Genomic DNA, 20,086 nt, shown 5'->3' with positions numbered 1-20,086 from the left:
GATGATAGTATGTTATTGATTATATAATAAGAACAGAATGATCATATGATAAGAATGTTTGTTTGTATGTGGTTATGCATCATAAATAAAAAATTAATTAATTAAAAAACAAAAACAAACAAATCAAACATCAATGAAAAACATCAAATGGAGAATGAATAGTTACTGCTCTTGTTGCAGTTATAGATACACTGTGTTAGATCTTAGAGTACTAAGACTATTAAGTCTCTAAAATTTAACTGAATGAGATATTTCCCATAGGTAGAACAGTCTAACTAAGAGAATAATTATGCATTCAAATTCATATAGCTTCCTTTTATCTACCTTGTCAACAGATGAGTAGAACATATGGAATAAAAATAAATAATAGGGGAACAAATGTTAAAATAAATTTAGTTTGAAATGTTAGTGATCAATGAAGGGGAGGGGTAAAGGGTATGGTATGCATAATTTTTTTTCTGTTGTCTTTTTATTTCTTTTTCTGAATTGATGCAAATGTTCTAAGAAATGATTGTGATGATGAATATGCAACTATGAGATGATATTGTAAATTACTGATTATATATGTAAAACAGAATGATCATATGTTAAGAATGTTTGTGTTTCTTTCCTGTCATATTTTTTAAAAAATTTAAAATTAATTAAAAAATTTAAAAAAAGATAACACCTCTGTCTCTCCCCCATCCCCTGCCTGTTTCCCTTTTCCAGCTTTATTTTTCACAACAGCAAGTATCATCTCACATGAATTTTACTTGTTTATTTTCTGCTCCCTTTCTGTATTAAAATATAAACCCTTAAAGATATTTAAAAAATTCATATAGCTTTCAACAGAAATTGTGGCACGATGGCATATAGTGAAGATGTAAGTGTTAGAGAGAAAAACAATGCAGCTTTTGATGGACTTTAGATAAAGGTCTTCTCAGAAGTCTGACTGAGGAAAGGGGAAAGCTGATAAGGAAAGCTCCAGGGGTGAAGGGAAATTCCCCCCTTTCTGCTGTCAGTGCATAATTATAGTCATATATATGACCGTGAGTTTCATTTTGATAAAATAAGCTTATTTTCTCTAATATTAAGTATTTGGTGACTAACCCATAAATATTGGAAAAAAGGTTGCATGGAGAAATGAAAAAATGTCATTGAAGTGGTACTAAAGCAAAATCAAAGACAGGCTCTTAACATTCTGAGGGAAGAAAACATCATCAAAACTCCCTTGATTTGGGTATGTGTGAATTTATCACAGATACATCCTATGGGCTTTTTTTGGCATGGGTAGGCTCTGGGAAACAATTCTGTGGGTTTTTAAGATAGGGGGACACTACTTCTATCATTAGATGTTGGAGACATTTCCAATATGTTTTGGTTCTTGCTGTCCATCAAATCTTTTAGGAACATTATATTATACATCTTGCTCATTATCTCATGTTTTACTCTTTTCATGAAAAATAATTCAACACAATTGAATACCAAGTAGTCAAAATTAGTAGAATATCTTTCTAAATTTTTCTTGCTATATTAGATATCACTAAAGGAACAAAAATATGCTACAATTAAATTTTCATCAAATAATTAAACTTTTCAGTAAAAAAGAGGGAACAATCTTAATGCCTACCAATAAGAAAACATGTAATAAATTATGGAATCACCTTATAATAAAGAGATTGCAGTAGACAGCAAGCATAACAGTCATCCATGACTTTTAACTCACACCAAAAATTATATTGACCAGTATAATATTTACACATAATGGGCTATTCTATTACAATTATAATTTCATAGTCAAGCTTGCAAATCCCAACGGAAATAAATTTATTCAGAAATAATTTCAGGTAATTAAGAAAATAAATGAGGTGCCTTTCTTCTTTCACAACACATTTAAGGCAAAATAAACTAGATTATTATACCCATAGTTGTTTTATCTATGAGTGGACTGGAAATAAGAATATCATTTAAAAAAAACTCATTGTCTAACCTATGAGGTTAACAGAGTACATACTTCAAAAATAAAGAGGCAAACAGATACATTACCATAAATTTATTTCCTTTGTTTGATAGGTAACATTACTTTAAAGAATGACAAATTGTGCAGTGATAATGGAGTTCTTGCTTACAAGATTTACTGAGGATTGGATGCTGTTGAGGCTACTAACTATGCTCTTTTTACTGATTTATGTAGTGGCAATATTGAAGAATTTCCTTATCATTCCTCTCACAGTTCTTGGCCAACATCTCCACACACCAATATACTTTTTCCTCAGGCACTTGTCTTCCTTATATCAGTGTCTTATTTCTGCCACAGTCCACAAATTCATCTTCAACTCCCTCAGCCTCACTGACTTCCTCTGGGGTGTCTGACTTCCTCAGAGTCTGAGATTTGTATCCTCACCAAGATGTTCTATGATTGCTATGTTGTCAGTTGCTGGCCTCCACATTACAAAGCTCTCATGGCCAAAGGGGTCTTTGTACAGAATCTGGCAGTGCCTTGGTTCCATGATGGAGTCTTGGGAATCTTGTACACATGTGGGACATTCTCTTTGAATTTGTGTGGCTCCAATAAGATACATCAGTTTTTCTGTGATTCCCTAATCCCTGTATTAAAGCTTACTTCTTGTGAAGAACATGCCACCATCAACACCATCAAGGTCAATTGTGTCTCCCATGTGTTTTCATGTTTACTTTGCACTGTGATCCCCTATGCATTTATTTTCTCCACTGTCTGAAACATCTCATCCAGACAGAGCCAATCAAATACTTTTTCATCTGCCGGCCTCACCTAATTGATGTGAGCACATTCCTTGTAACCAGTGTACCATGATCTCTAGACTTCTTGGTGTCTGTGTTCTATTTTGTGGAACCCCTAAACATAAGCACTGTTATTTACTTTATGAGAAACAAAGATGTTAAATCAGCTCTAGGTAATGTCCTATGGAATCTTAGAAGTGGAGTAATGGGAAGATGAAGAAAGATGAATTAAGATTCCCTTTATTTCTTTATGTCATGAAGTAGCTCTCTGAAATTATTTTTATTTAGAGATCAACATATCATGATTTAGAGATCATATATCATCAAAATATCAATATATCATAGAGATCAATATATCATAGTAAATCTTCTCCTGCATTACTTTCTTTTACATTTTTTTGTATGCTGTATAGCAGGGTCACATTTCATTATTTTACCATGTGAATATCCTATTACTGCAGCACAGTTCGTTGAATAATTGTTTGTTTTGTTTATTGGTTTGTATTTTGGGAAGTGCATGGACCAGGAATCAAAACCTGGTCTCTCACATGGCAGGTGAGAATTCTACCACTGAATTCCCCTTGCACCCCTTCTTCCCTTTACATTTTTTTTTTTTTTTTTTTTTAAAGAGAAAGGGAGGAAGGGAAGGAAAGACAGAGAAGGAAGGAAGGATAGAAGGAAGGAAGGGAGGAAGAAAGGGAAACATTTTCAAACATTTTCTTGTTTTATTATATTTTGTTTGTCCGTTTGTTCTTTACATGGGCTGGGGCCGGGAATCGAACCGGGGTCCTCCGGCACGGCAGGCAAGCACTCTTGCCCGCTGAGCCACCGCGGCCCGCCCTCCCTTTACATTTTAAAAAAATTTAAAGAAATTATGAAAGGTTTCCTATTAAATCTCTGTTGATTTTAGCTTTTTTCTGAAGCTCAACATACATGATATTTTTTATGTTTCTCATTCTTCTAAAATTTCTGCCTTTGCTAGTATTCTCTTCATTTAGCAAATGCTGTCATATTCCAGATTTTGTATTTATTAATATATTAATTCAACTTTCTTCATAATTTCCAAATTTCACTATTTGGTAAGTAGATATTAATCTTGATATTTTAAAAATGTGTACTCAATTATATTATAAGCTTCCTTTATTTGAAAACTATGTACTTGAGGATAGATTTTATATAAGTACTGACAATATTTGGGATTTCATAAAATGGATTTTTTACATCATTGTTTTCTTTTATGTAAATCATATTTTGGGGGCACAAATCCTTCTCACTTCACTAAAACTTCCTTTTTCTTAATATGTTGACCACTGTCATGGGGTTGTTTTTAAAATGTATTGGAATTTGTGAAAGTAGCTTCTGGCACTCTTTCTCATATTTTAATAAATCTCACATCCTACCTATATTGGACTTTCATAATATTTCATAAATATATATAGAACATTCCCAGTACCTTATAAATGCAAAATTATTTTCCATCTCTTGCTACAGTAAATAGTTCTGTTGTCATGATTCCTCTGCTCATTGCTTCTTCCACAAACTCTTTTAATCTGGCAAGGCCAGAAATTGTTGTTTGTTGACAAACTGCAGTATATCAGACTCTTTCATGAAACTCTAATAAATCCTTCCACCTTCCTTGTGAGATGATATAATGCAAGTGGGCCTCAGAATTCTTTCATTGTGTTTTCAATTTGTATTGCCCTGTGACTAATGAAGTTGAACATTTTTTAATGTTTGTTAGGCATTTCCACTACTTCTGTTGTTAATTGTGGATCAGGATCACACAACATAGCTTTTCTAGGGTATATTAGTTTCAAACCAGCATATTCCATATTCTTAATGCTAAAAGACATGTTCTTTCTAAGCATAAAATACATGAATTCTATCACATTATCACAAAACCCTTAAACCATTTCAGTAACAATACAAATATGACACAAACTCAGAAATAGTGTGAAATATTATCAAAATCAGTGACAGGCATGGAGTTCAGTTCTCAATTTATCCCTTCCCTGTCACATTTTACTATAAGCTGCAAGGAAAAGCCAGCCTACAAATTTCCACATTTAGTTTGGAAATCTCTTCAGCTAAGTACCCCAGCTTGCCACCTTTAAATCCTGTCATCCATACAACACTAGGAGTAAATTTTGCCAAATTCTCTGCTAGTTTAAAACAAGGGTTAGCTTTCTTCCAGTTTGAAAATACACATGCATTATTTCTGTCTAAGTACATCCACAATTGATGCATTGATCTTCATGGAAACAGTCTAATCAAGAGATCCCATTAGCAGAACCTGGTTGTCCCCATACGATTGGATCAGGAACAAGAAACATGGCTTTTCTGGGATATATAAAAGTTACAAACCACCACATCACATTAGTAGAATGGAATGAAAAACACAAACAACTCAATCAGTGCAGGAAAGGTATTTGACAAATCAAATACCATTTTAAGATTAAAACCCTTAGAAAATAGGAATAGAAAGGAAATATCCACTTAGCGGGAATTTATGAATTCTCGACAGAATACATTATATTCAATGGTGTGGACTGAAAACTTTCCCCTTAAATTCATAAGTGACAAGTTTGTCCTCTTTTGTTACTGTTATTCAAGGTAGACTTGGAAAACTTTGATGGAGCAATCAGGCAAGCAAAAAATAAAAGACATGCAAATTGGAAAGGGAGAAATAAAACTATTTCTATTTGCAGGTGACATGATCTTGGAAAGAAAATTCCCAGAATCCACAGGAAAATGACTGAATCTAACAAAAATTTTAATAGTTGTATGTTACAAGATTAGTGCTCAAAACATATTTGTTTCTATACAACAACAATGAAGAATCTGAGCATGGAATTGAAGACAATAATACCACTGACAATAGCATGTATATATTTGAATGTCATTTGAATGAATTTTAGGTTGCAAATATATTATTAAATAAGAATCACAAAGTGTTAGGACTGTACTTTACAAACAGTTTTGAAATTTAATGCAAACCATATTCTATTCCTAATAGACTATAACCACTGCCAGTCTGGACTAAAAGGGACGAAAAGGGAGAGATAGAATGAAAAATGACTTCAAAGGCAGAATCATGTAAATGAAAGTCTGGAGTCAAGAAATCTCAGGCCAGGAGTGTGGACCCCCACATCCATGTTGAAAAGATGAATATTCACCAGAATCAGAGTGTGGGCCTTCCTCTTTGATGTTCAAAATCACTTTTGCCACTTCAGAGAAGGTGGAGCACATTCCCCAGGAATTGAGGACAGCCTGGCCTACACTCCACTGTTCTGAAAGGGTTGAGCATGTGTCCCAGAGATTAAAGAGTGCCCAAGTGCCACACAGATGTGTGAAGAGGGTGGGGGTTGAGAATAGGTGGTCTCATCAATGCTTGGATATTTTGGAACACTCCTCCCAGTGTTTAGAGAGAATGGGGCCACTGCCACTCTCTCGAGCTCTGAGGATAAAAAGTTTTTGTGTAGATTTTTCTCAGACTTTGAAATACAAGGGAATTTGCCCTGAAGTTTTGGAATTGTTTGAGATCTTTGATCCCTTTTTCCTTGAATTTATCCCTATGGAAATTAGAATGTTAATTCTATGACTGTCCATTTTTTGTATATTGAAAGCAGATAACTTGTTCTGGGATTCACAAGTCCACAGCCAGAGGAGAATTTTGTTGTAGAACAGATGATGTCTATAGCTAACTTTAATGAGCCTTGGTACTATTTTTTTTTTAATTACCAAAAAAACCTTAAAGCATTTGTGATATTGTGATGGAATGAATATAATTTTTGGTCAGAAAGAATATGTCTTTTGGGATTCCAGAGGGAAAAATGTACTGGTTTGAAACTATTATTATGTACCCCCCAAAGTCATATTTTAATCCAATCTTGTGGGGACAAACCTATTATTGGCTGGGAACTTTTGATAAAATTGTTTTCATAGAGATGTAACCCAATTAAAGGTGGGATAATCTTTTTACCAGAGCCCTTTATAAAGAGAAAAAAATGAAAACATGGTGAGAGCTCAAAGTTGATACAGAGAGCAAAGAGATGAAACCAAGTGACAGAAAATTTGGAGATACAGAAGTGGGGTATCCCTGGCAATGTCAGATGCAGAGGGAGCAATTTGATTCTAGAATCCCAGAGTATACAGAAGACAATGCCATGTACCTTCCCATGCAATAGGGAAACACCAGAGAACATCAGCCTTTCTTGAGTGAAGGTATCCTTGTGTCAATGCTGATATTTGAACATTTTCATGGCCTCAGAATAGTAAATTTGTAATCTAACAAATCCCCTTTGTAAAAGCCAATCCATTTCTGGTATATTGTATCTGGCATCAATAGCAAACCAAAAAAACTGCATTCTTGCTTCCATTGTTTCCATGGAGATTTCTGCACTTTTTCTCATTAAGTTTTCCTTGTATGTGATCAATCATTTATCTCTTTCTCCTTTTAGAATTGTTTCTTTGTCTTTGGCACTTACTCTGATAAGTAGGAGTCATGGACTTGTTCTACTTAGATCTATTCTGTTTGGGTTATGCTGCACTTCTTGGATCTGTAATTTTAAAACTTTCATAAAAGTTGAAAAATTTTCAGTGATTATTTCCTACATTACTCTTCCTGCCCTTTTTCTTTCACCTTCCAAGAAATGCATTGTGTATACATTTACATACTTTATGTTGTCATTCAAATTCCCTGAGATCTTTCTCATATTTTTCCTGTTTTTCTGTGTAGAATTTCAAATGTCCTGCCCTCTAGTTCACTAATCCTTATTTCTACCACTTCAAATCTGCTACTGTTATATATCCATAGTGTTTTTTATATTTTATATTGTGCTTTTCATTCCCATAATTCTGTCATTTTTTTCTCAAGCTTTCAAGTTCTGTATTTTCACCCAGTGTCTTCTTTATATTATTCATCTCTTATGCCATATTTTCCTTCTTCTTGTTGTGATTTTTAATTTACTTTAAAAGTTTTTTTAAACATTTTCAATTAGTTATTTCACTTCCTGTATCTCAGGTGCAATGTTAGCTTGTTCATTTGGTTGGGACATATCATTGTACTTCCTGGTATGAGTTGTAATTTTCTTTCTATTCATGTCTACACACATGGATTTCTTGCCTAGTGTGGTAGTTAGGTTCAGGTGTCAACTTGGCCAGGTAAAGCTGCCTAGTTCTGTTGCTATGGACATGAGCCAATGGTACATGAACCTTATCTGTTGCTCATTACATCTGCAGTCAGCTAGGAGATGTGCCTGCTGCAATGAATGATGTTTGATTTAATTGGCTGGTACTTAAATGAGAGAGCTCAATGTAGCACAGCCCAAGCATCTCAACATACCTTATCTCAGCACTCACAGCTCAACCCAGGCCTTTGGAGATGCAGAAAGAAATCACCCCAGTGAAAGTTGTTGGAACCCAAAGGCCTGGAGAGAAGGCCAGCAGAGATCACCGTATGCCTTCCCATAAGAAAGAACCTCAGTTGAAAGTTAGCTGCCTTTCCTCTGAAGAAATAATGAAATAAATCCCTTTCTTATTAAAAGTCAATCCATCTCTGGTGTGTTGCATTCTGGCAGCTAGCAGACCAGAGCAGATTTGGAACCGAAGAAGTGGGCTGCTGCTGTGGTTTGCAAATACTAGATATGTTGGGATGGCTTTTTTTTTTTGGATGAATAAGGGGAAGATTTTGGAGAAACTGAGAAGAGAATGATGAAAAAGTCCTAGAGTCCTTGAAGAGACTGTTAGTGTAAATGGAACCAATGCCAATCTGGACAAAGGGGGACAGAAAAGTGACAAATTGTAGTTTGCAGAGTGAGAACCATGGAAGCTTGGGTCTGAAGTCAAGAAACCTCAGCCAGGAGAGTGGACCCACTCATACACATGGAGAGGATGAGTCTCCCACCTCATTGCAGTGGAAGAGTTGTGCTGATTCAGGCCTCGGAAAAGGGTCAGTATGCTTCTTGGAAACTGGGGAGAGCCTGGCTGCCACCAGATGGAGGGGTTGAACATAAGCTCTGGAAATGCCAGAGAGCCCAGGTGTGACCTAATGCCTGGTGGAGCTGCCAAAAAGGTGGTTTCCTCAATGCTTCCTGAGGTTGATTCAGAAAGAGGCAGGCCACTGCATAGGCCCTTGGAAAGAGTGGGACTGCCACTTTCCAAAGCTGAAGGATAAGTAACTTTCAGACTTTGAAATCCAATGGTGTTTGCCCTGCAGGTTTCCTTCCAATTTCTCCCTATGGATCCTGTAATTGTCCCTCCTTTGCACATTTGCACCAGATAACTTGTTTTGAGATTCACAGTTCCACAACCAGAAGAGGATTTGTGCCACTTTAACATTGTTTAAGGTGATGCATATAGTTGCCAAGTTGACAAGGGGTGGACATGTGGTAATTAGGTTCAAGTGTCAACTTGGCCAGGTGAAACCACCTAGTTCTGTTGCTGTGGACATGAGCCAATGGTACATGAACCTCAACTGTTGCTTATTACATCTGCAGTCAGCTAGGAGGTGTGCCTGCTGCAATGAAAGACATTTGATTTAATTGGCTGCTTCTTAAATGAGAGCTCAATGTAGCACAGTCCAAGCAACTCATCATACCTCATCTCAGCACTTGCAGCTCAGCCCAGGCCTTTGGGGATGCAGAAAGAAATCAGCCCAGGGAAAGTTGTTGGAACCCAGAGGCCTGGAGAGAAGGCCAGCAAAGATCACCCTGTGCCTTCCCATAACAAAGAACCTCAGTTGAAAGTTAGCTGCCTTTCCTCTGAAGAACTAATGAAATAAATCCCTCTTTATTAAAAGCCAATCCCCAAAAAATCCAATCCATCTCTGGTGTGTTGCACTCTGGCAGCTAGCAAACTAGAACATCTAGTTTATCCCTAAGGTCATTTTTGTTCTTTTTCCTAGGTTTATTTTGTGGTTGGTTTTCTTCTCTTTTTGTTCATTTCTCTCATTGGCCAATTTTCATATTGACTTTGTCCTCTATCTCCTCACAAAACCCAGACACCCACAGAGAACTGCATCAGGGATGAGTGGTAACAAATGGGCACCACAGCAAGATCTCTGTGGGTAAAACAAGCCTGCTGGGTCTCAGTGGTGCTCCATATTTCCCATGAGACCTGTGTGATGGTTAGGTTCATGTGTCAAATTGGTCAGATGGTATTGCCCAATTGTCTGGTCAAACAAGAATTTGTCTCTCTGTTGCTGTGAGTACATTTCATGGACTTAAATAATCATCATTTTGTTGATTGCAACTATGACTGATTATACTTGCGGTCAGCTAAAGGGAAAGTCTTCTGCAATGGGTGACATTTAATCTACTCAGTTGAACGCTTTAAAGGAGAAGAGAGGATTATTCTCTCCACTTCAGCCAGCCATAGTTTTCTGGGGGAATTAATCAAAGACTTCACCAGAGTTATCAGCTTGTGACCTGCTTTACAGAATTTGAACTTCTGTATCCCCACAGTTGAGTGAGACACTTTTATAAAATCTGATATTTTTCAGGTATCTCCTGTTGATTCTGATCCCCTGGAAAACCCTGACTACTACTAGCTTTGGTACCAGGAGTGGTTCTTGAGAAGCAGAATCATAAAAATAGTGTTTTGCAATTGGTTTTCTACTCTGACTAGATTCAAATGTACTAATGACTCTAATTTCAATAATCAGTATCGCACTGACAGTTCATGACATGATTTGGTAATGGAGATTTGCAAAGTACCACCATTTGAGTCTCCTAACTGCATGATTAAATGGGGCAAGGTTCTAGGTAACAGTGTTCTGACAATTTGAAAATGCATTGCTGCAATTTTCTGTTCCACTGTCAAGTTGATTGTAGTGAGCCATCACTATAATAAGAGAAAGTCTCACATAATAATTTATTCAACTATGGAATACATTTTGTGCTGCACTTTGACTGTCCTAAACTTCAGTCAGCAACTGAGCAACAGGATAACTGTCACTTTACCGACAGTTGATGCTACACAAGCATCTTTTGGACAAGTTATAACTGCAGTGCCCAGTTCTTTGATGCCTCATTTATTATTCCAGAAGCTTTCACCTTACTGTCTCCAGGAGCAAAACACCCCATGCATTGTTTGAACCCAAACCATGCCTATATTTCAAAGATGCTATTCTAAACTGAACATAATTTTTTAAAATTTATTTTTAAGTATGAAAAAAACACCAAACAAATGCAAACATTCCTATTTTGATCATTCCATTCTACATATATAATCAGTAATTCACAATATCATCACATAGTTTCATATCCATCATCATGATCATTCCTTGGAACATTTGCATCTATTCGGAAAAAGAAATAAAGTGAAAAAAGAAAAAAAATTTGTACATATGATACCCCTTACACCTCCCTTTCATTGATCACTAGCATTTCAAACTAAATTTATTTTAACATTTGTTCCCCCTATTATTTATTTTTATTCCATATATTCTACTCATCTGTTGACAAGGTAGATAAAAGGAGCATCAGACACAAGGTTTTTGCAATCACACAGTCACATTGTGAAAGCTATATCATTGTACAATCATCTTCAAGAAACATGGGCTACTGGAACACAGCTCTCCATTTTCAGGCAGTACCTTCCAGTCTCTCCATTACATCTTGACTAACAATGTGATATCTATTTAATGCATAAGAATAACTTCCAGGATAACCTCTCGACTCTGTTTGGAATCTCTCAGCCATTGACACTTTCTCTCATTTCACTCTTTCCCCTTTTGGTCAAGAAGGTTTCCTCAATCCCTTGCTGCTGAGTCTCAGCTCATTCGAGGGCTTTTCTCAATCCCTTAATGCTGAGTCAGCTCATTCCAGGATTTCTGTCCCATGTTGCCAGGAAAGTCCACACCCCTGGGAGTCATGTCCCATGTAGACAGGGGGAGGGTGGTGAGTTAGCTTGTTGTGTTGGCTGGAGAGAGAAGCCACACTGAGCAACAAAGGAGTTTCTCTTGGGGGTGACTCTTAGGCCTAATTTTAAGTAGGCTTGATCTATCCTTTGTAGGGTTGAGTTTCATATGAACAAACCCCAAGACTAGGGGCTCACCCTATAGCTTTGGTTGTCCTCACTGCTTGTGAGAATATCAAGAATTCAACTTGGGGAAGTTGAATTTCCCCCTGTTCTCACCATTCCCAGAAGGGGACTTTGCAACTACATTTTTATTCACTGTTCAAATCACCCTGGGATTAATCAGGGCATCACTCTGGACAAATCAACAAAATCTCATGTTTTACTCAAGGTTCCATGTACTTACGGTGTTCAATTAAACTGTCTACATAAGTTATAATAGGAAATACACTAGTCAAAATATAAATTTTGTACCAAATAAACATTTTTTGCTTTAGTCTCACACATAGGTTGAAATTTTAAAATATGAATTACCGTCTATTTTCAACACCCTGCAGTAATGACATTCCTTTGTTCTTCCTCATGCAAAAACATTGTTAAAATTTGTACACCATCATTATACACTCTAGGCATTCCTAGATTATACAATCACAGTATAATCTTTCTTTATTGTCTATCTTTCTTTCTCATTTCATTCCTGCCCCCAGCCCTCTTCCCTCTATTGTTCTCAATTCAGCTTCATTCAATGTTTTAACATAATTGTATTACAGTTAGTTAGCATTATGCTATCCATTTCTGAGTTTTTACATTCCATCCTGTAGCATAATCTGTATCCCTTCAACTTCAATTACCCAATATCTTACCCTATTTCTATCTCCTGATGGTCTCTGTTACAAATGAAATTCTTCAAGCTTATTCGCTAATGTCAGTTCATATCAGTGAGACCATACAGTATTTGTCTTTTTTTTCTGGCTAATCTCACTCAGCATAATGTCTTTATGGTCCATTCATGTTGTTACATACTTCATAACTTTATTCTGTCTTACAGCTGCATAATATTCCATCATATGTATATACCACAATTTGTTTAGCCATGCATCTGTTGATGGACATTTTGGTTGTTTCCATCTCTTCACAATTGTAAATAATGCTGGTATAAACATTGGTGTGCAAATGTCCATTTGTGTCCTTGCCCCCATGTCTTCTGAGTAGATACCTAACAATGGTATTGCTGGGTCATATGATAATTCTATACTTAGCTTCCTGAGGAACTGCCAAACTGCCTTCAACAGTGGTTGTACCATTTGACATTCCCACCAACAGTGGATAAGTGTGCCTCTTTCTCCACATCCTCTCCAGCACTTGACATTTTCTGTTTTATTGATAATGGCCATTCTGGTGGATGTGATATGATATCTCAATGTGGTTTTGATTTGAATTTCTCTAATAGCCAGGGAAATTGAACATCTCTTCACGTGCCTTTTGGCCATTCGAATTTCCTCTTCTGAGAAGTGTCTCTTCAAGTCTTTTGCCCGTTTTGTAATTGGGTTGTCTGTTTTTTTGTTGTTGATTTGAACAATCTCTCTGCTGGATACTAGACTTTTAGCTGATATGTCGCTTCCAAATATTGTCTCCCGTTGGGTAGGCTGTTTTTTTTTTTTTACTTTTTGATGAAGTTCCTTGCTGCACAAAAGTGTTTAATTTTGGGGAGTTTCCATTTCTTTCTTTCTTTCTTCAATGCTCTTGCTTTGGGTGTAAGGTCTAGAAAACCGCCTCCAAGTATAAGATTTATACGATATTTCCCTACATTTTCTTGTGACAGTTTTATGGTCTTAGATCTAATGTTTAGGTCTTTGATCCATTTTGAGTTAACTTTTGTATAGGGTGTGAGATATGGGTCCTCTTTCATTCTTTTGCATATGGATACCTAGTTCTCCAGGCACCATTTCTTGAAGAGACTCTTCTATCCCAGATGAGTTGGCTTGACTGACTTATCAAAGATCAATTGTCCATAGATGAGAGGGTCTATATATGAAGACTCTATTTGATTCCATTGATCAATATATCTATCTGTATGCCAGTACCATACTGTTTTGATCACTGTAGCTTCATAATACACCTTAAAGTCACATAGCATGAGAACTCCAACTTAATTTTTTTTTCTTGGGATACTTTTAACTATTCAGGGCACCCTGCCCTTCCAGATAGATTTGGTTATTGGTTTTTCTATTTCTGAAATTAAGTTTTTGGGATTTTAATTGGTATTGCATTGAATTTTTAAGTCAATTTAGGTAGAATTGACATCTTAACTATATGTCATCATCCAATTCATGAACATGTATGCCTTTCCATCCATTTAGATCTTCTGTGATTTAACAGTTTCTTGTAGTTTTCTTTGTATAGGTTTTTTGTCTCTTTAGTTAAATTCATTCCTAAATATTTTATTCTTTTGGTTGTAATTGTAAATGGAATTCTTTTCTTGATTTCCCCCTCAGATTGTTCATTACTAGTGTATAGAAACACTACAGATTTTTGAGTGTTGATCTTGTAACCTGCCACTTTGCTGTACTCATTTATTAGATCTACTAGTTTTGTTGTGGATTTTTTGGGGTTTTTGACATACAGTATTATATCATCTGCAAACAGTGAGAGTTTTACTTCTTCTTTTCCACTTTTGTGCTTTGTATTTCTTTTTCTTGTCTAATTGTTCTGGCTAGAACTTCCAACACAATGTTGAATAGCAGTGGTGATAGTGGACATCCTTGTCTTGTAGCTGATCACAGGGGAAAGTTTTCAGATTTTACCCATTGAGGATGATGTTAGCTGTGGGTTTTTCATATATTGCCTTTATCATTTTAAGGAAGTTCCCTTCTATTCCTATCCTTTGAAGAGTTGTCAACAAGAAAGTATGTTGAATTTTGTCAAATGCCTATTCTCAATCAATTGAGATAATCACATGTTTTTTCTGCTTTGATTTGTTGATGCAGTGTATTACATTGTTTGTTTTTTTGTTTTTGTTTTTGTTTTTAAAGTAATTTATTTTGAAATAATATCAAATAATATAAAAAATTACAAGAGCAGGTACAAAGATTTCCTGATACCATTACTAAGTTTCTCCATTAATTGTTTTTGAAAAATGCTTGCATATCTGGGATGAAACCTACCTGGTCATGATGTATACTTCTTTTAATGTGTTGCTGGATTTGATTTACTAGAATTTTGTTGAGGATTTTTGCATCTATATTCATTAGAGAGATTGATCTGTAGTTTTCTTTTTTCATAGTATCTTTGTGCCTTTGGTATAAGGTGATGTTAGCTTCATAGAATGAGTTAGGTATCTTTCCCTCCTCTTCAATTTTTAGAAGAGTTTGAGCATGATTGTTACTATTTCTTTCTGGAATGTTTGGTAGAATTCACATGTGAATCCTTCTGGTCCTGGACCTTTCTTTTTGGGGAGCTTCTTAATGACTAATTCAATTTCTTTACTTGTGATTGGTTTGTTGAAGTCCTCTATTTTATCTTGAGTCAATGTTGGTTGTTCATGCCTTTCTAGAGGGCTGTCCATTTCATCTACATTGTTGTATTTATTAGAAAAAATTGTTCATAGTATCTTGTCATTACTTCCTTTATTTTTGTGGGTTCAGTGGTTATATCTCCTCTTCCATTTCTGATCTTATTTATTTGCATTCTCTCTCTTCTTCTTTTTGTCAATCTTGCTAAGGGTCCATCAGTCTTATTGATTTTCTCATAAAACCACCTTCTGGTTTTGTTAATTTTCTCTATTGTTTACATGTTCTCAATTTCATTCATTTCTGGTCTAATCTTCATTATTTTTTTCCTTTTCCTTGCTTGGGGCTTAGTTTGCTATTCTTTCTCTACTTCTTCCAAGTGGACAGTTAATTCCTCAATTTTTGCCCTTTCTTCTTTTTTGATATAGGCATTTAGGGTAATAAATTTCCCTCTTAGCACTGCCTTTGCTGCATCCCAAAAGTTTTGATATGTTGTGTTTTCATTTTCATTCGCCTTGAGATATTTACTGGTTTCTCTTGTAATTTCTTCCTTGACCCACTGGTTGTTTAAAAGTGTGTTGTTGAGCCTCCACATATTTATGAATTTTCTGGCACTCTGCCTATTATTGATTTCCAACTTCATTCCTTTATGATCTGAGAGAGTGTTTTGTATGATTTTAATCTTTTTAAATTTATTGAGACGTGCTTTGTGACACAGCATATGGTCTATCCTTGAGAACAATCCATGAGCACTTGAGAAAAAGGTGTATCCTGCTGTTGTGGGGTGTAATGTTCTATAAATGTCTGTTAAGTCTAGCTTATTTATTGTATTATTCATATTCTCTGTTTCTTTATTGATCCTCTGTCTAGATGTTCTCTCCATTGATGAGAGTGGTGAATTGAAGTCTCCAACTGTTATGGTAGACATATCTATTTCTCTTTTCAGTGCTTGCTGCATATAGTTTGGAGCATTATGGCTCAGTGCATAAATATTTATGATTATTATGTCTTCTTGCTGAATTGTTCCTTTTATTAATACACAATATCTTTCTTTGTCTCTTTTAACTGTTTTACATCTGAAGTCTAATTTTTTGGATATTAGTGTAGCTACTCCTGCTCTTTTCTGATTGTTATTTCCATGAAATATCTTTTCCCAACCTTTCACTTTCAACCTATGTTTATCCTTGGATCTAAGATGTGTTTCCCACAAGCAGCATGATAGATGAGTCGTGTTTTTTAATCCATTCTGCCAGTCTGTCTTTTGATTGGGGAGTTTAATGCATTAACATTTAGTGTTGTTACTGTATGGGTAGTACTTTCTTCTATCATTTTGCCTTCTGGATTTTATATGTCATATCTAATTTTCCTTCTTTTTAACTTTACTCTCAGTCTTCATTTCTACACTCTTCTCCACACCTCTCTCGTCTGTCTTTTCATATCTGTCTCCAGTGCTCCCTTTAGTATTTCTTGCAGAGCTGGTCTCTTGGTCACAAATTCTCTCAGTAATTTTTTTGTCTGAAAATGTTTTAATTTATCCCTCATTTTTGAATGACTATCTTTCTGGATATATAATTCTTGGTTGGCAGTTTTTCTCTTTTAGTAACTTAAATATATCATCCCACTGTCTTCTCGCCTCCATGATTTCTGCTGAGAAATCTATGCATAGTCTTATTGGGCTTCCCTTTTAAGTGATGGATTGCTTTTCTCTTGCTGCTTTCAAAATTCTCTCTTTCTCTCTGACACCTGACATCCTGATTAGTAAGTGTCTTGGAGTACATCACTTTGGATCTATTCTTTTTGGGTTTTGCTGCACTTCTTGGATCTGTAATTTTAAGTCTTTCATAAGAGTTGGGAAATTTTCAGTGACAATTTCCTCCATTAGTTTTTCTCCTCCTTTCCCATCTCTTCTCCTTTTGGTACACCCACAACATGTATATTCATGCTCTTCATATTGCCATTTAATTCCCTGAATCCCTGTGCATATTTTTCCATTTTCCCTTATATTTTCTTTTGCTAGTTGAATTTCAGATGTTCCATCCTCCAGTTCACTAATCCTATCTTCTGCCTCTCAAAATCTAACATTGTAGGTTTCCATTGTTTTTTTCATCTATAGTACTGTGCATTTCATTTCCAAAAGTTCTGTGATTTGTTTTTCAGACTTTCAATTTCTAGTTTTTGTTCATTCCTTGTCTTCTTTATATCCTCCCTCAATTCATTGATATGATTTTTGATGAGGTTTTCCATGTCTATTTGTATATTCTGAATCAATTGTTTCAACTCCTGTATCTCATTTGAATTGTTGGTTTGTTCCTTTGACTGGACCACATCTTCAATTTTCCTAGTATTATTTGTTATGTTTTGCTGACATCTAGGCATTTAATTACCTTCATTAGTTTATTCTGGAGATTGTTTTTACTTCTGTTACATAGGATGTTTTTGCTGGATGAATTTGTTGTCTGTCTGTTCTTTGACATTCAGTTCAGCTTTATCTGGACCTCTACCTTAGGTTTTGCTTAACAGAGGAGAAATTTTCATTTCTTGTTTCCTTGTTTCTTGCCCTGCTTGTATGGTGCCTCCCCCCCAACACACACACTTAAGAGGGTCTACTTAGGTATTACAGACTGCAACCAGATTTTTCCAGACCAAACTGACCTCCTATCATGAGGAAAGAGTCACCTACATTGGTTTTCCCTGAGGGCGAGACCCAGAAGTTTGAAAGACTTTCCTGTGAAGCCTCTGGGCTCTGTTTTTCTTATTCTGCACAGTATGTGGTGCTTGTCTGCCTGCAAGTCCCACCAGCATAAGATGATGGATACCTTTAACTTTGGCAGACTCTCCCTGCTGGGGGCATGGTGGAGACAGAGGAGAGGTTGTAGGCTGGTTTTAATGGCTTCAAATTACCAAGCCCTCATGTCTGAATTCCTTGAGGAAGGGTCTCCACCTGAGTTGGGCTTTACCCCTCCCCTGGGGAAGGCAGTCTCCAGACAAACCCTCAAACAAGTTTGTTTCTGCCTATGTCTAAAGCAGTTGCAGCCTGAGAAGTCCTGCTGCTGTATCCAAAGGCAGTCAAGCCTGTGTAGAAACACAGCCACAAAAAACCTCTGTTTCTTTTTTTTTTTTCTTTTTCCATCAGCCCTGCCCCCTTGGTGCCAGGGCAAAAATGAGTGACCTCTGCTTTGACCAGGTTCACCTGGGCTGGGGTCCTATTTTTAGTTGTCAGAATTTGTTAATTAATTCCACATTTGGCATTTGGTTGTGCTCAGCCCCTGCTGCTGGTAAAGTCTTTTTCCTTTCCCCTCTGTAAGCAGCCTGTGGGGGAGGGACACTGGCTGTTGAAGCTTTGGGAACTCATGGTTCTGTGGGTGCTCACAGCCAGTTTAGCTAGTCCAGACTGGGGTATGCTGTGTGTGCAGTCACTGATGTGGCTCCAGGAGCTGTTCTGTACTGTTCCTGGTTATTTAATAGCTGTTCTGGAAGAAGAATTAAATTGTGCACCTTGCTAAGCTGCCATCTTGCCACCTGCCCTCTGTTTAACAATGGACTCAGGAATATAGATTGCCCCTCACCATTTTAAACTTGGGGTATAGGCACCATAGACTTCTAATTATCACAGTGGAAATACATGAAGCTATTGAATCTTGTCTCTTACCATGCCTGGAAGACTGAAGGGGGGTTTCTGGCTATTAGATTTGTGTGTCTCCATTCAGCCTGCAGCTTTATACAGTTCAGGAGAATGAGTGAGTAAGGGGATTGATTATTTGAGTCAGAGCTAGAGTATGGATTTTAATGAAATTTGTCATTTAGAGATCCTTAGAGATTTTTTGGATGATTTTTAAATGACAGTACTAGGAATAATTTAATATAATTTAAATATAACATACCTGAGTAGATGCAAATGAAGGACAGCCCAATGGCAGTGGATGTGCAATGTCATGTCAATGCCCCTCCCTAGACAGGATCTTCTTTCAGATTCCAAACCAGGCACACAAAAGGAGCTATAGCTGCCTCTTCATCTAAGTCCAACTTCTGAAATACTGTAAACCTCCACCTAAATGTGGCAGAGGCAGACACAACACTCTCTAATTTGTACAAATACACATTTAAAGGAAGAATTTTCAAGATAAGGAAAAAACGTGGTGCCTGAGGGAAGAAGGATTTATGACTGAGCATGGGAGATGTACTTCATAAAGCAGGTTAAGGGGAAGTGGCAAAGCAGCCTGAAGAATCTGGTACCCTTGTCACCTGTTATTGGTCCCTGGTAAGAAAGGCTGGCTCACTAGGAGGAATGAAAGAAGGTCAGGTCAGACAAAGTTGCCTGAAGACTAATACTGACCTAGTTATATTCAGGCCAACTCAGAGACTATTCCTATTTCTCCATAGACACTACCACTGTACCATATGGCTTATCCTTTTCTGGTGTTTGCTTTTTCTGAGGCTCCTGTCTCTTTGGGGGAGGATCTGGGGTGTCAGTGTACCTGCTGATCCCATGTCCTGGGCAAGTGGTTCACGTTTATGGCAAGGGAGGACTCTAACTCTCCATCCCATTCCAGATACTTCCCTAATAGGAGTCTCTCAGGTTCTTTTTTCTGTACTTACATCTAAATTAGTGTTCTGTATTCTTCAAGAGGTCTAAGCGTTAGGATCTCTGTTCTCTTCCTGCTTCATACCCACCCCTCTGTCCTCCAGGTGAATGTAGGAATCCTGGGAAGTAGCCATATGTCTTCTTCACACATTTGGAGCCTCAGGCTTGGAGTTCTCAGAAGACAAACTATTTGAATCAGGAGCCCCTACAGTGGTACAGTCAGAAGCTTGGCTCTGTGGCTTTCTCTCCAGTTGAAGTTTTGACTTTCTATCAAGATAGTCTTTCAGATGTGGTTTCCCAAATCATGCTCCCCCAAAGTCTCAGTGGAGTAGGGCAGTCATCAATGACTAGATTCCCTAGATTGAACAATTTTCATTGATAAATTGGGAACTCCCAA

At 36.7% G+C, this 20,086-nt stretch overlaps 1 pseudogene; it reads left to right on the top strand.

The window, feature by feature from the left end:
- The first annotated feature begins 2,070 nt into the window (after positions 1–2,070).
- On the top strand, positions 2,071–2,956 carry LOC143669605 (olfactory receptor 14K1-like; annotated as a pseudogene).
- The last annotated feature ends 17,130 nt before the right edge of the window (positions 2,957–20,086 follow it).

The sequence above is a fragment of the Tamandua tetradactyla genome, chromosome 26 (genome assembly GCF_023851605.1).
Source record: "Tamandua tetradactyla isolate mTamTet1 chromosome 26, mTamTet1.pri, whole genome shotgun sequence".
NCBI lineage: Eukaryota > Metazoa > Chordata > Mammalia > Pilosa > Myrmecophagidae > Tamandua > Tamandua tetradactyla.
The sequence above is the reverse complement of the archived record's forward strand: the minus strand, read 5'-3'. Positions and strand labels throughout refer to the sequence as shown.